Source organism: Nannobrachium achirus (assembly GCF_963921795.1).
Source record: "Nannobrachium achirus genome assembly, chromosome: 10".
Classification (NCBI taxonomy): Eukaryota; Metazoa; Chordata; class Actinopteri; order Myctophiformes; family Myctophidae; genus Nannobrachium; species Nannobrachium achirus.
In genome coordinates, this window is record NC_137819.1 from 58,237,048 (window position 1) to 58,251,713 (window position 14,666).

Genomic DNA, 14,666 nt, shown 5'->3' on the forward strand with positions numbered 1-14,666 from the left:
ATGGTGTGTGTGTGTGTGTGTGTGTGTGTGTGTGTGTGTGTGTGTGTGTGTGTGTGTGTGTGTGTGTGTGTGTGTGTGTGACAGTATCATCACATACAGTAAGTAGTTGCAAGTACATAAACATATAATATAAAAACAAATATGGTGCATTTATATAGCGACTTTATCCAATGCGCTTTACAGAGATTGTGCATTACATTCACCCATTCACACACACAATCATACACCGATGGCAGAGGAAACCATGCAAGGCACCAACCTGCTCATCAGGAGCAACAAGGGGTTCAGAGTCTTGCTCTTCGACACTAACTCTGGGGGAGACCAGGATCGAACTGGGAACCCTTTCGGGGATCCTCCGTGTTCTAATGGCGGTTTCTCTACCCCTGAGCCACAGCCACTGCCGCCCCGCCCCATAACTATACAACTCTACTAAATTACTTTGGGTTAACACTCAGATAGTTATCTATCTATCTATCTATCTATCTATCTATCTATCTATCTATCTATCTTATCTATCGTATCTATCGTATCTATCGTATCTATCGTATCTATCTATCTAGGGACAGAGATAAGAGTTTTTAATATCAAACACAAGTATACAAATACAATTTTGGCCAAAATTGTATTTGAAAATGTTGTGAAACCTGGAGTTACATTTCACAAACTATGTTGGCCACTCAAACTAAATACAGATTATTACCTGGGCATTCATTGTTGCCTGAGGTTATCCATCATTTGTCTCATGATTATTCTCTAGTACTGCAGATGCTGCAGAAACACATTGCTATTCATCCACCGTGATGGGAACGCAGCTACAGTAGATGACAGTCATTCTGCTGCTCGTTTGCTCTTTTTACAGTAGCCACTGAAACAGACCCAGTTCTGTCACTCAGGTGAAATTAATTAAAGTAAAAAGATGTCCCTCTCTCAAAATATCCTTCTTTCATAAAAATAGCACGTCTTCCACAGCTAGGCCTAACGCACAGCAGGGGGCCGTGGAAACGAGATTGGTCTTAGAGACAGACAGACAGACAGACAGACAGACAGACAGACAGACAGACAGACAGACAGACAGACAGACAGACAGACAGACAGACAGACAGACAGACAGACAGACAGAGAATCCTTTATGGGCACAATATTATCATTTACAATGCAAGTACATCAAAAAAAGTTTCAAATAATTAAATAAGTCTTAACAAAAACATTCTGTAAATAATGTGCAGTATATTCAAGCCCCGCCGTTAAACCACTATGATTTCTTCCTATTATGTTTACCACCTTGCCCTACAATAGAAGGACAAAACTAAACTGTATACTCCACAGCCCGATTATAATATGTCAACCCGGTCTTGAGATGAGCTGCTACAAGTCCTGTACTCATGAGTGCAGGGGCAATGGACCCTTCCCGTTTGATTTGATTAAACAGTACAGAGAGACAAAATATGCAGAAGGAGTGAGAGTGAAAGAGAGAGAAATACAGAGACAAACAAATCTCTGATGTGAACAATACTTAACACTCGGCTCTGTCGAATACAATTCATTCCAACCTCCTTTTACAGTAGATGTAAATGGAGCTTAGGCACATAGCTGGCAGCACAGAGACTGATGACAGCCCAGCAAGCAGGCTGAATGAAGAGAGCAGAGGGGAACAGAGAGAAGGAATATTTAGGAGGAAGAGAGGGCTGGGTCAAGATGAAGGAGAGGAGAAGAGACGGATGAAAAGAACATGAAAGGAAAAAATAAGTCACTCTGCTGGAGGAAGAGCGGAAAGGGGTGAGGTCAGTCAGAGGAACCCGGACACTGATGGGTCAGCATTGTGTCCTCTCTCTCTCTCTCTGTGTGTGTGTGTGTGTGTGTGTGTGTGTGTGTGTGTGTGTGTGTGTGTGTGTGTGTGTGTGTGTGTGTGTGTGTGGTGGGAGGTGCCTGACCCGAAGACCAAGGGCACACACGCATGTGCACACTGCACACATACACACGCGAACACACACACACACACACACACACGCGCACATACACACGCGAACACACACACGACTGTATCCTTGTATCCTACCTGAGCAGGAGCAGTCCAGGGGGTGGGGCCTGCTGATCAATGGAGGCCTAGCGACCAATCAGAGCTGTGGTTCCTGGTCTGTGGCCTGGATCTCTCTGCCAATGGGAGGGGAGAGTCCCGGATGCCCACTGCTGTCTGTCCACGTGTCTGTCTGCGGGCGCTGTAACCATTCCCTACGCACACAGAGTGAGACGCACACGTCATTAACAAAATTTTGAAAGTAATTAACAAGCTTCTGTTGCGTTAAGAAATTGACGGACACTTTTACGATTTACGGACACTCTAAAGCCATTTGCACTAACAATGATTCTTTATAACCTCATGCACACCGGCTCTGAATTTGCCATGCGGCAGGTGGCTGCGGCTGTGCGTTTTTTCCCCCCGATCGAAACCAGTTCGATTTGTGCTTCTTGTCGCATGCGGTAAAAACTCATTGACTCCTTTTATGACTCCTTTTTGGATTCACAGTGTGGATTCCGAACAGCCTTGCACACCAAATCCAATGCGTTTTAATTACGCAGCAAAAGGAAAGAAACGCAACGGTCCTGTGTGCAAAACCCTTTATTCAGAAAGACTTCCAAAGTGCAAGATCAGTGTAAATGGCGTGACAAGGTGAATGTTCACATAAACAGAGCCCAAAGAAGTGTTACGAAGTAACTAGGATACCAGATAAACATCATACCTGAACCTAACGCCTGTCTAAATAACATTCTTAGCATTTGTGGAACTGCATACAGGATATCTATCTAAACTTGAAAAAGTGCTCCTCGAAGCACAGGTCTCGAGCTCCTTCTGGTCAGGATGGAATATGAAAAATCCGACGGATCCTTCTTGATCACTTGACCATAGAGATAATGTGTACCGATTTTGCGTGATGTTTAGACACAATACGCAGGAGTAAATAAAAATAATGCAAAGATCAGCATCCTGGTGGCGCTATAATATAGCGCCATTCTTAGGGCAATGTTAACTCACTCATTACCGATGACGAGTTATGACAAGCTATTTCAAAAAGCCTTCTGTCCCAATGACGAGATATGACAGATTATTATTTTTTTTTATTTATTTTTTAATCCAACATTACGCGGTTGTTTATTTGCTCAAAACATAGCGATTCTTGTTTTGACCGGAAACCAGTTCTAAGCGGATATGAAAAAAAAAAAAAAAAAGGATCTGCATTGGGTCCAATGTTAGATTTAGTTAGCTTGTAGTTTTGGAACCACCGGATGGATTTATGTGCCGTCTTTTTTCATGCACGCCGTGGCGCAGTGTGCGTGTGGATCGTGCACGATCGTACTGGATTTAATTGAGATGGATATGCTGTGACTACTTTTAAAAAGGTAAGAAAAAAGAAAAATAACCGGGATATGACGAGCAGTTTGGTTAAATATTCCGGTAAATGAGTTATACAGTAAAAGGATGGCATTTGTTCCTCAACGTAGTGTGAATTTACGTGCAAAGTTTCACCCCAATCGGACGCTGCGTTCATGATTTGTTCAAAACAGGCCACTACTGCAAACTTTAGATCTTAGCCAATCGGGATGGAATATGAAAATCAAACCTCGGTTCGAAGTGGAGCGGTGAATTTGAGCAGTTCCAGGTAAATATATAAAATATATAAATATATTCACCTATTTATATATTGACATGTGTCAATTCTTGATTGCCCGTGGCTTGCTACGGTGGCTGCATGCTGAATAGATGGAACAGAGATATTTTGGATAGACTGTTCAAAGTCCCTGACTTTTTTCACCTATTTTATATATTGACATGTGTCAATTCTTGATTGCCCGTGGCTCGCTACGGTGGCTGCATGCTTTGTGAGCCTCCACTCTAGCGGCTATCACGGGCAGACGCAGACAGCAGAGGGGGTCGACTCGAGATACGCCAACATACCATGCTTGTTAGTTGTTATTAACGGACTACACACACACACACAACAGCTGATCTTCACGCAGACAACACCTCGATGTGCGTCTTGCGCGAGGCGTTGTGAGCTTGCAGCTCTCTCTCTCTCTCTCTCTCTCTCTCTCTCTCTGAAATACGATTCTCTCTCTCTCTCTCTCTCTCCCTCCTCTCCCCCCGTCTCCCTCTCGCTGCCGTTAACCTTTGTTTTTATCGCGACGTGGTGTGTGTGTGTGTGTGTGTGTGTGTGTGTGTGTGTGTGTGTGTGTGCGTGCGTGCGTGCGTGCGTGCGTGGCGCGCGCGCGCATGCGTAGATCCTGTTCGAACTGAACGAAACAATCTTTTCCCACTAGACGGGACAAAAGCTGAAAGCTGTGCACTGGGAGCTCGTGCTCTGCACACCGCTCCAAAAATCTAATATATCCTTCTTGATTACATGACTATAGAGATCATGTGTACCGATTTGCATGACATTTGGATACAATCTGAACGAGTAATATAAAAAAGATTGTTTTACATTTTTTGGCGCTATAAAAAGGCAGATGTGGAAAAATAGCAAGACGTTGATCAAGTTAACTTGAGTCACGCAAACTTGAATGAAGATTAACATTAACGTTGAATTCAGTTCAACTTCAAAGCCATACAAACATTGAACTTCGCTTTACTTTAGAGCCACATACTCTCACATGAATCTGAGATTAGCATAGAGAAACGAAGCCATGTCGTCATTTGTGCGTAATGACGCCCTCTAGGGGGTTCATGCTGGTATTGTTTTGTATTCAAATCGCCATTGGGAAATTTGCGATTGCCGCATATAAGGACTGTGTTAAAAAAATAAACACACCATGTGCGCGTTTCTGTCAGCGGGGGGGTTCTGCATAGTTTATGATATTCATTCATATCTGATATAGCCTGTTGTCAGAGAAAATGTAATCAACGCTGTCCTAAATGTTGGAAACTACAGAGAGACACTCGTGTCTGGGACAGACTGTCGCTGAGAGCATGTCCGCGCACATGGTGTGTTTATATTTTTAACACAGTTCTTATATGCGGTGATCGCAAATTCCTCAATGACGATTTGAATACAAAACAATACCAGCATGAACCCCGTAGAGGGCGACATTTCACGCCATTTCACGGAAGTGACATCACACTTCGCTGCTGAATTCATATTAAACGTTTGAGTCATGCAAGACTCTGAACTATAAGGTAAGGAGGCTGGGGTTTTGTCAGTAGCAGCAGCAGCGTGTGGAAGCAAATGAAAAGCAGACATCCAGTGTAGGAGGAGGGAGCCATATTTAAATGTACCTCCTTGAGTGTTGGCTGATTGAAAGCAATCAGCAGACAGTTGAGTGCGCTGCATGAACTAATGCAATTCTTCACTTTTGTATTCTAATTATTGCTCCCTGATGATTAACACATCTATCACTGTGAAAACAATTTGCTTTTACTTAGTTTGACATCTCACAAGCCATCTCTTTTAATGTGGCCCTCCAAAGTATGCAATCACAACGAGATAATAAATTATCTGTCAAAACTTGGCGTCAGTTTCTCAGCTATGCGACAAATAAATCTCACTTCCAATGTGTTTGTTGATTTAGTCATGTTCATTATTATGCTTCTTTTGTAAACAGTGCTCGTAGTAGTAGTTTCCTCTCATTAATCTACTTAATGTTCTTCTGTGTGTGTGTGTGTGTGTGTGTGTGTGTGTGTGTGTGTGTGTGTGTGTGTGTGTGTGTGTGTGTGTGTGTGCGTGCGTGCGTGCGTGCGTGCGTGTGCGTGTGCATGTGCGTGCGTGTGTCTGTGTGTTGCTCGCTCTCTGTCTCTCTCTCTATAAGTCTCTGTCTGTCTATCTTTCAGTCATGGATTTGCCTTTAAAGTTTAAACTATAATTTCCACCCTTCTCTCTCTGTCTGTCTCCATTTGCCCCACTCTCTTTCTATCCTTCTTAATGTCCCTTTCCATGTATTCTTTCTTCTTCTTCTCATCTCTGTGCCCTGAAGGGTTCATAACAATTTGACGTTATTACATTTTTCACATGTTCTTCTGTCCAGCACCTGGTATTTATTGTCTGAATCTTTTTTCAGAACAAAACACGCACTGCTCCATTTTTACAATACCTCCATGCTCCGTTGCCATGACGACAACATTGTTGACCCTGGTTACACACTAGTCTGAGAGGTTTCTGTGTTCTTTTAGTGAACTAAATGATAGTGATTGGGAAGTAGCTGGCTCTTTATCGTGATGTCAGCTGATGTGTTTAGACAAGACACCTCTGGTAAAGCGTGAACGTGGAAAAAAAGGGACTCATAATATGACGTCAACATTTTAACCACTTTAAAACCTATACTTGGCTGACGGGAGTCCCACAGGGCTCCAACACAAGTGACTTTTCTTTTTTTGCTCTACGTTAAATATCTGCTCTGAAAACAGATGCTTTATCAGCTCACAATGCGTGGCAACGAAATGCGTTGAGAGTCTGTAGATCTGCTATTTTCTGTGAAGGATTTCCACAGAATAATTAAGTGGTTATGGATATAATAACGCAAGCAACATTGGGGCCACAATTCATCAAGCAGAGACTTCAAATACATTCAGAGAAGCCCAAATGCGATCTTATAGAACAGGAGCACTAGCTAATCATACATTTGTGTGTAATGTCCTTGCTTAGTTCAGTTCACTAATAGTTAGTTTCATCCTCGAAATTTACTACATCAGGTTGCACCATTCAAATTTAAGGAATGCCTTAGCTAGTATAATATTTACTAATGTGTAAAGAAGTTACATTATGCTCCAGAAATGTCTGTAGAAATGTCTGTACATCTATCACTGTATCCAATATAATATGTGTATCTGTTACCAAGTTTAATGTGCTTATTGTGTTAGACTTAAATTACTATATATTATAATCAGGACTTTTTAATTAGATGTAGTTTCAAATCTGCAATGATATTAGTGGATTGATTATGGTTATCATTATATAGAGTTCACGAGAAGAGTCTGCGCTAAATAGTTGTAAAGATTAAGTATCAACCAAGCTCTATGTAATAACTAGTTTGTGTGGCACAACTTGTTTTATTTAGTGATGCGTAAGTAAGCAATTTACCCCGAGTGAGAGGACATTATGCTCTCATAATGTCCGCAGTGAGGGTGTTATCGGACGAGGCGCAGCCGAGTCCGATAACACCCGCACTCAGGACATTATGAGAGCATAATGTCCGACCCCGAGTGGTAAATAGCTTTTCTACCACTTTTTCCCGTATACATGAAAGAAAACACATAGTTGTAACTTGCAAGGATCTTAAGTTACAATCATTATTGCCTATAAAACTTCCGCGAGACAGCAGATAGTTCCACAAACAACATCTTCTACTCACCAACAGATGGCGCCAACTCCATAGTAATCCATGCGTCTAGCTTACAGCTAAGCTAACGTCAGTTAAAAGCACCGTTCCGGCCGTAAATAGAGGCTGTTCGCTTCCAGAAAGGCATAGGTTCAGAGAAAAGGGGCTTTAAAGTTGGCGGATTGCATTGGATCCAAATAAATCGGCGACGATAGTACGCACGTTAGTAAACATAGGACCGCTGCGACCTTCATTTGTTGGTTGGGGGACTACCTCCTGAAGTCCCCGGATGTACACTGAGGCGCATTGATCTCGGACACACAACTTTGCGGCAGTTGTCCTCTCATAACCTCCGGAATTTAGCCAATCAGAATCCAGTATTTGAACACGTGACTCGAAAAAGTGGTAGAACTCTCAATTTAGTACACACTTATCTCTATATCGTGCCACATCAGCACTTTTCACTATTTTGCACAATAACTATGTCAGCAATGGGAATTAGCTCCACAATATCCATGTCAGTAATCTCTGGTGTGAATGCCTGTACACAGTAAAATCCCAAGTGTTCATTAACTGTACAAATGGAGCCAAATGGACCTGTCCTGTAAGGGTCCATAGTAATATCCTCATTGGTAATTTATCCATATGCAACTCAAAATGGTACAAATGGATTTTAAACACACAATGTCAAATAAATAAATGACTAAATACATGTACAGTATAAGAAGAAGTCAAGTAATTACAGGAAGACGTAGAGCTAAAATGATACACAGCAAAATGGCCTCAGTAAGATCGCAGTGGCTCTTACTGTTGATATCATCCGTCTAGGGCATTCACGAATAGTGATTTTTAGTATTCGAATTATTCAACCTCTAAGTATTCAAATAGTCGAATATTCAACAGGACTGACAAGAGGCGAACATTGTGAGGCGTTGTGAGCATGTAGATCGGCTATTTTCACAATATTTATCTGCGGAACCGAGTCACATTAATTGTACCTACAATTCCAAGTGCTTGTCAGGGTGGGGGTCCCCAGTTCAAATATGTTTATTTTGGGGGTCAGTGGGTCACGGGCACGGCCTAAAAAGGTTTGAGAACCCCTGGTATAGAGCATTAACAAATGCATCCACTAGGGGCATTGACATTCTTATGACTTCCTATCTAGCCAAGTTTTATAAACTATATATTTTTTAAAGAGAAAACAATAAAAAAATTAAAATAAGCGAATATTCGACTTCGGTGAACAACGTCGAATAGTTTCTTTGATATTCGAATATTTGAATATTTGGTGAATGCCCTACATCCGTCAGATGAGCAACAAGCGTGTCTATTCCCTGTACAATCCCTGGTAGATGGATTGGTGAGGTGGAGCGCAACACCCACCTACCAGCATAGAGCAGGGGTCTTCAACGTTTTCAGGCCGGGGACCCCCAAACTGATGGGGAGATGGAGCAGGGACCCCCTACCACCTCGTAGGGTGGGGGGGTCAGGGCTACGACATATTTTTTATTTTAAACATGTACAAGTTACAGCGAGCAGGGTGGGCCGTACCACAACCATTTCTAAACATACTACTTAACTGAGAACCAATGTCAATAATATCAACAATCTGTCAATTGCATAGTAATCATGTATATAAGCTATTCAAAATGGATAGAATCATGATTTATTTTTTAACATAAATGTAAAAAAAAAAAAAAAAAAAACATTTTTTGTTTTTTTTAAGCAATAATTTCGCGGACCCCCTGCAGTACCTCCGCGGACCCCCTAGGGGTCGCGGACCCCCTGTTGAAGACCCCTGGCATAGAGGATAGGACGATAAGCGATATTATCGTTTATTGTGATAAAAAACACTCACAATAATCGTATTGTGGAGATTTAATTTATCATCCATCATGCACTGGGATCAATTCACCTTTTATTTGCCGAGCTGCATATCCGGTACCACTTAAACCCTCTTTATTGGTAAAAGTTACTTATAATAATGTCTTTGCCAAAAGATTGCCAATCTACAAGGTCACAACACGTCATGTTCTTGTAGATCTTCCATTTTTTGGCAAATGTTCCCGCCCCAATTTATTTTGTCACCCTAGCTCCCAGTACTTAATAGCACTATAGCTACCCAAGCCGTGCTATTGGTGGTACCCGCCTGTCCGGGAACAAACTTAGAACCTTGTGGTACACTACAAAGTAACTCAACAGCGATACACAAAACTTCAAAAACAGACAGACCAGTGAATGGAGGGGAGGAGAGAGGAGAGGAGTGGAGAGAAAGTGAGAGAGATACCAGACAGAGGGCTCTATTTTGATTGTCTCGAGTACAAGCTCTTATGCCTTAACTTAAGACCTGGAGGCGTGGCAAATGCTGTTTGGCTGTTTTGAGTGTGTGTGTGTGTGTGTGTGTGTGTGTGTGTGTGTGTGTGTGTGTGTGTGTGTGTGTGTGTGTGTGTGTGTGTGTGTGTGTCTGTGTGTGTGTCTGTGTGTGTGTGTGTGTGTGTGTCAACTCAGTCGTGTGTGTGTGTCAACTCAGATATACATGCTCGATCATTTAGATCAGCTATTTTCACAATTTCTGCCTCTATATATTTGAGAAATTTAAAAAGTTAAATTGGCACTTTAGAAGATACCCTCTATACACTTAAAGTTGTACCATGTAACTTTTTTTATAAAACAAATCTTAAAATTGTCCTAACTGTTAAATCGCTAAAGTTTTAGAACACCCACTCCGTGAATTTCAGCCTGTAAAGCCTTCTCTATATATGTAAACTGCGATCCTTGCCGTGGACCGGATCTCGCGCCAAAATTGCATCATCACACTACTGGCCAATCACAGCGAGGGTTATACAACTGCCGGCCAATCACAGCGCATCTTGAAGTGGGGTCGCTATGGCAGCCATATTTGTTGTCGCCCGTTTGTACCATCCCTTCTCTAGGTAATTTCGCCTACCAGGCAGGGTGAAGGAGTCCGTATCTCTGGAATTACTGAACGCACAGGAACAAGGGACCCCTCAAAAGATAGATCTCAGCGAGGTGGAGGCAGACGCGGGGGTCTGAAGGTACGAAAAACGGTCGAAAGACGCGGACGCGACCGCGGTTTGCTATAGGGCTAATGACCACTAGTTGGGCATCTTACACAGTATAGCTTTAAAGGACCTACACCATGAATTTTCACTTTTTCTATTTTAAAACCTTTTTTTGGGGTCCCACTGGCACCTTCTATCCTCACAAAGTCCTATTCCTGACCGTTGTGTCTTTCTCTGGTTTTGGGCAGACAGAGATGAAAAGCTTTCCACGGGTTCTCAGAACAGTGCTGTTCTGAGAGTTGACGAGAGTGACGTCACTCTCGTTTCCCGTTTTTTTTTTTCAGTCAAAAAAACATTTTTTTTCAAAACTTTTTTTTTTCAAAACTTTTTTTTTTTTTTTAAATGCAATGCAGAGTAAAAAAAAAAAAATTTCAATTTTTTTTTCTTCAAAACTTAAAAAAAAACTTTTTTTTTCAAAAAACTTTTTTTTCAAAAAAATTTTTCTTTTTCAAAAAACTTTTTCTTTTTCAAAAAACTTCTTTTTTTTTCTGGAAAAACCCCACTAGATGCGCCCCTGAGCAAACAGAGGCCGTTTTGGTATTGCAGCTGGAGAGCCTCATTATAGTAGAGCTAGAACAAACAAAAATAATGGTCAGAGTGTTTGTTGAGGGTTAAAACCTGTCTAAGACTCAATTTTGAGCATATATTTATACAAAAAATATAGTTTTAAAAGCATGGTGTAGGCCCTTTAAACTTTGTTGGTTTGTTTACAGTTGAGTGAGAAAACAATGTTTCACCTGGGGACCCCCCCAAAATAATTGGGGGGTCGTGTGTGATGTGATGACGTCATCAAACGATAAAGTCAACTTCAACTCAACTTTTTACTGAGTCGAGTGGACTTGCAAAAATCACAAGTCGTTAATGCCCTAGCGCGCTGTGTGTATGCACGCACACACGCACGTGAGTGAGAGAGAAAGAGACAAAAAGAGACACACACACAAAGAGAAACACACGGAGAGATAGACAGAAAAAGAGATTGCACCTGTCTCTAAGAGACAGAGATCCATTTGAGCATAAATAGAGACTAATGTACCTGAGTCAGATGAATGCAGACAGACAGAGAGAGAGAGAGAGAGACAATAAGGAGAGACAGTCAGCGCTCCCCCGGAGGCGGTCGGTCACAGCCAGTATAAATAAACTATAGTGTACTACTTCACAGACAGTGCATCAAGCCGTCAGGACGCGTCCCCTGGATCACGGGGTCGAGGGGCAGGGCAGGGCCGCCGCCGCCGAGTCGAACCCGAGAGCAGGGCATCGCCTGGGCAACAGAAAATCAGGTCGACAGATCGTGTGACACCCGGGTGGGCCTGAGGACAGAACCTGACACTGCAGAGAGTTGTACTCCACACTGCGTAGTACGTTTGCACACACACGCACGCACGCACGCACACACACACACACACACACACACACACACACACACACACACACACACACACACACACACACACACACACACACACACACACACACACACACACACACACACACACACACACACACACACACACACACACACACATATAAAAAGGCTGATACCCAGAGCACATGCAAATGTGTACACACACCTACACACACACACTGAATGATTTGTGTACAATGCACAGAGACAAACAATGCTTATACATACAGTACATCTCTGCTGTCGGGCCGAAACCTCCTAACTCCAAAATGTTCATTTTCGGGAAAATGAGCTCAAGTGGAGTTAGGAGGTTTTGACCGAAGGGCTTTTTACTACTATTCATTGGTTCAATATTATTTTAACCGACACACAGACGTAAAGGCTGTGTACTAGGATACTGTATAAACATTCTCTGCACGGCACGCGTGTGTGTGTGTGTGAGATCATGAACACGCACGTATGCAACTTCTAAGCTGCTAAATATAAACCAAAATGCTGTGTTGTCCCAGACAGCTGATCTGAGAACACTGTCCTGCTTCCGTGTCCTCCACTGGCCAATACGACAAGCAACAGCAGCTCCCATACTCTGCCTCGTGCACAACAAAATAAAATAAAACAATCTGGATTTTATTGTGTGCTGCTCACTGATCATTATCGTTTGTCTCAATATGTCCTCATCTGTCTAACCCATTCAGAACAGGTACACATATTGTGTATCATTATTTTATGCTTTAACTATTGAAAAACAGCAGATATACAAGCTCACAGCGCGGCACCGAGTGCCGCACTGCGAGCTTGTAGATCTGCTATTTTTGAAAAATCGTGAAAATTAGAATTTTGACGTGATTCTATAAGTGTCTTTTGAATCCTTCTAAGGTTTTTTGAAAAACCTATGTTTTTATGTCAGCAATCTGGCCAGCCATCGTCAAAGAAAAGGTCCTTTTCACTTAAATGGAGCTCAGTTAGTCTGTTCTTGAGAGACTACTATGTCAGTGGCTCTCAAACCTTTTCATGTGAAGGACCCCCAAAATGATATGTATTTGGCCACGGACCAAAATATTTAGTTCCAGGGATGACCCAGAAGCAAAATTTGAGTTACAGACATTTGCTTTAATAATACATATATTCAAAGATTTGCACACATTTTCACGACTTTTTCAAAAATAGCAGATCTACAAGCTCGCAGTGCCGCGCTGTGAGCTTGTAGATCTGCTATTTTTCACTGGTTAAAGCATTCAATAATTCTAGGCCTGAATGGGTTAATGAATACAGTGTGCTGCCTGTCAATTAGCATGACGTTAGGGAGCACACGTATTCTGCAGTAGACGTGCAATAACCTCACCATATGGTACGATATGTACAGTAGGGATGGGACGATATGAACATTTCATATCACGATTGTGACAAAAGAAATCGCGATTTACGTAATCATCACGATAAACAAAATCCATTATCCGGGGCGGAACATTTGCCAAAAATAGCAGATCTACAAAGCTCACAACGCGTCGCAACTGCTATTTTTTGGCAAAGACATTTGATAGAGAGTGAAAAAAAAGACTATATTAAGTACCTTTTACCAATTATAGATTTAAGTGGTAGGTCGGCTCGGCAAATACAAGGTGAATTGAACCCAGTGCATGACAGAGGACGATATCACGATAAATTAAAACTCCACGATACAATTATCATGAGTGTTTTTTATAACGGAAAACGATAATATCGCTTATCGTCCCATCCCTACTCTGCAGTAGACGTGCAATAACTTCACCATATGGTACCACATGTGTGCAATTATATGTAGAAGCTTTCCTTTTTTTTTTCCACAACAGCGTCATTTCCCCTACGGTCATGCAAACTAATTTAACAGCAAATGTGTGTGGAGCAGCTCTGTGCTATTCAGAGCAGAAGTCAAGTAGGGCCTGTCACGATCATGACATTTAACATGACAATCAATCAGTCACACAAATAATTGCGATGAACAATTTCATTGTGTTGAACATTGGAACATATCAATAAAACATACTGTATGAATAGAAATTACATTTCGTTTTGGCTTTTAGGCTTTGAAGTCGCACGGGCAGATATGACAAATAACCTTAATATACAAAGAAATGACTGACATATTCAATAACTTTATAGTTTATACTATAAAAATACATAGCCGATCTACAAGCTCACATCGCCGATTATGTGCTCCGTTTATGGCGATTATGAAAGATAATTGCGCTTACCTCAAATAATTGCAAGTAGGCGATTACTGTATGTAATAATTGCGACAGGCCTAAAATCAAGTCGTTGTGATGGCCCGCCTCCGATGGTGTGGCTTGCCTAAAAGAACTGCTAACAATGCATGCTTTTAGGCAAGCAACGTTATAAATTAAGCTTGGGAGACCAATCCGTCTTCCTAATCTTAGCCCTGCAACCAGCTGTGTAGCTGCAGACCCAGTGTGTGTGTGTGTGTGTGTGTGTGTGTGTGTGTGTGTGTGCGTGCGTGCGTGCGTGCGTGCGTGCGTGCGTGCGTGCGTGCGTGTGTGTGTGTGTGAGACTGTAAGGACCTGCACACGTTCCCACACTGTGTGAGAACACAGTGAGATGTGTCTGTCTATCAATCATTGATTGGAGAGACAGACTGAAGGATCGATATGTTTTAAAGATAACAGTTACACATACACACACACACACACATACACACACACTTTTCATATCTCATATAAACACACACACGCACACAGAATGGACTGCATGCATGCATTTTTCCTGAGTCAGCAGCAAAGAGAACAGGCTTGAGTTCTTGATCTGTTGCCCAGGTGTGTGTGTGTGTGTGTGTGTGTGTGTGTGTGTGTGTGTGTGTGTGTGTGTGTGTGCGTGCGTGCGTG

The 14,666-nt window shown here is 42.1% G+C and overlaps 1 protein-coding gene across 2 annotated transcripts in view; it reads right to left on the reverse strand.

Annotated features, from left to right (window-relative positions):
* Positions 1–14,666, reverse strand: part of atxn1a (ataxin 1a) — a gene marked incomplete at its 3' end in the record, with an annotated part of 177,600 nt that overhangs the window by 115,501 nt on the left and 47,433 nt on the right. For both annotated transcript variants that reach the window (XM_080734826.1, XM_080734827.1), the window contains exon 2: positions 2,057–2,229. The remainder of the gene's footprint in view (positions 1–2,056; positions 2,230–14,666) is intronic.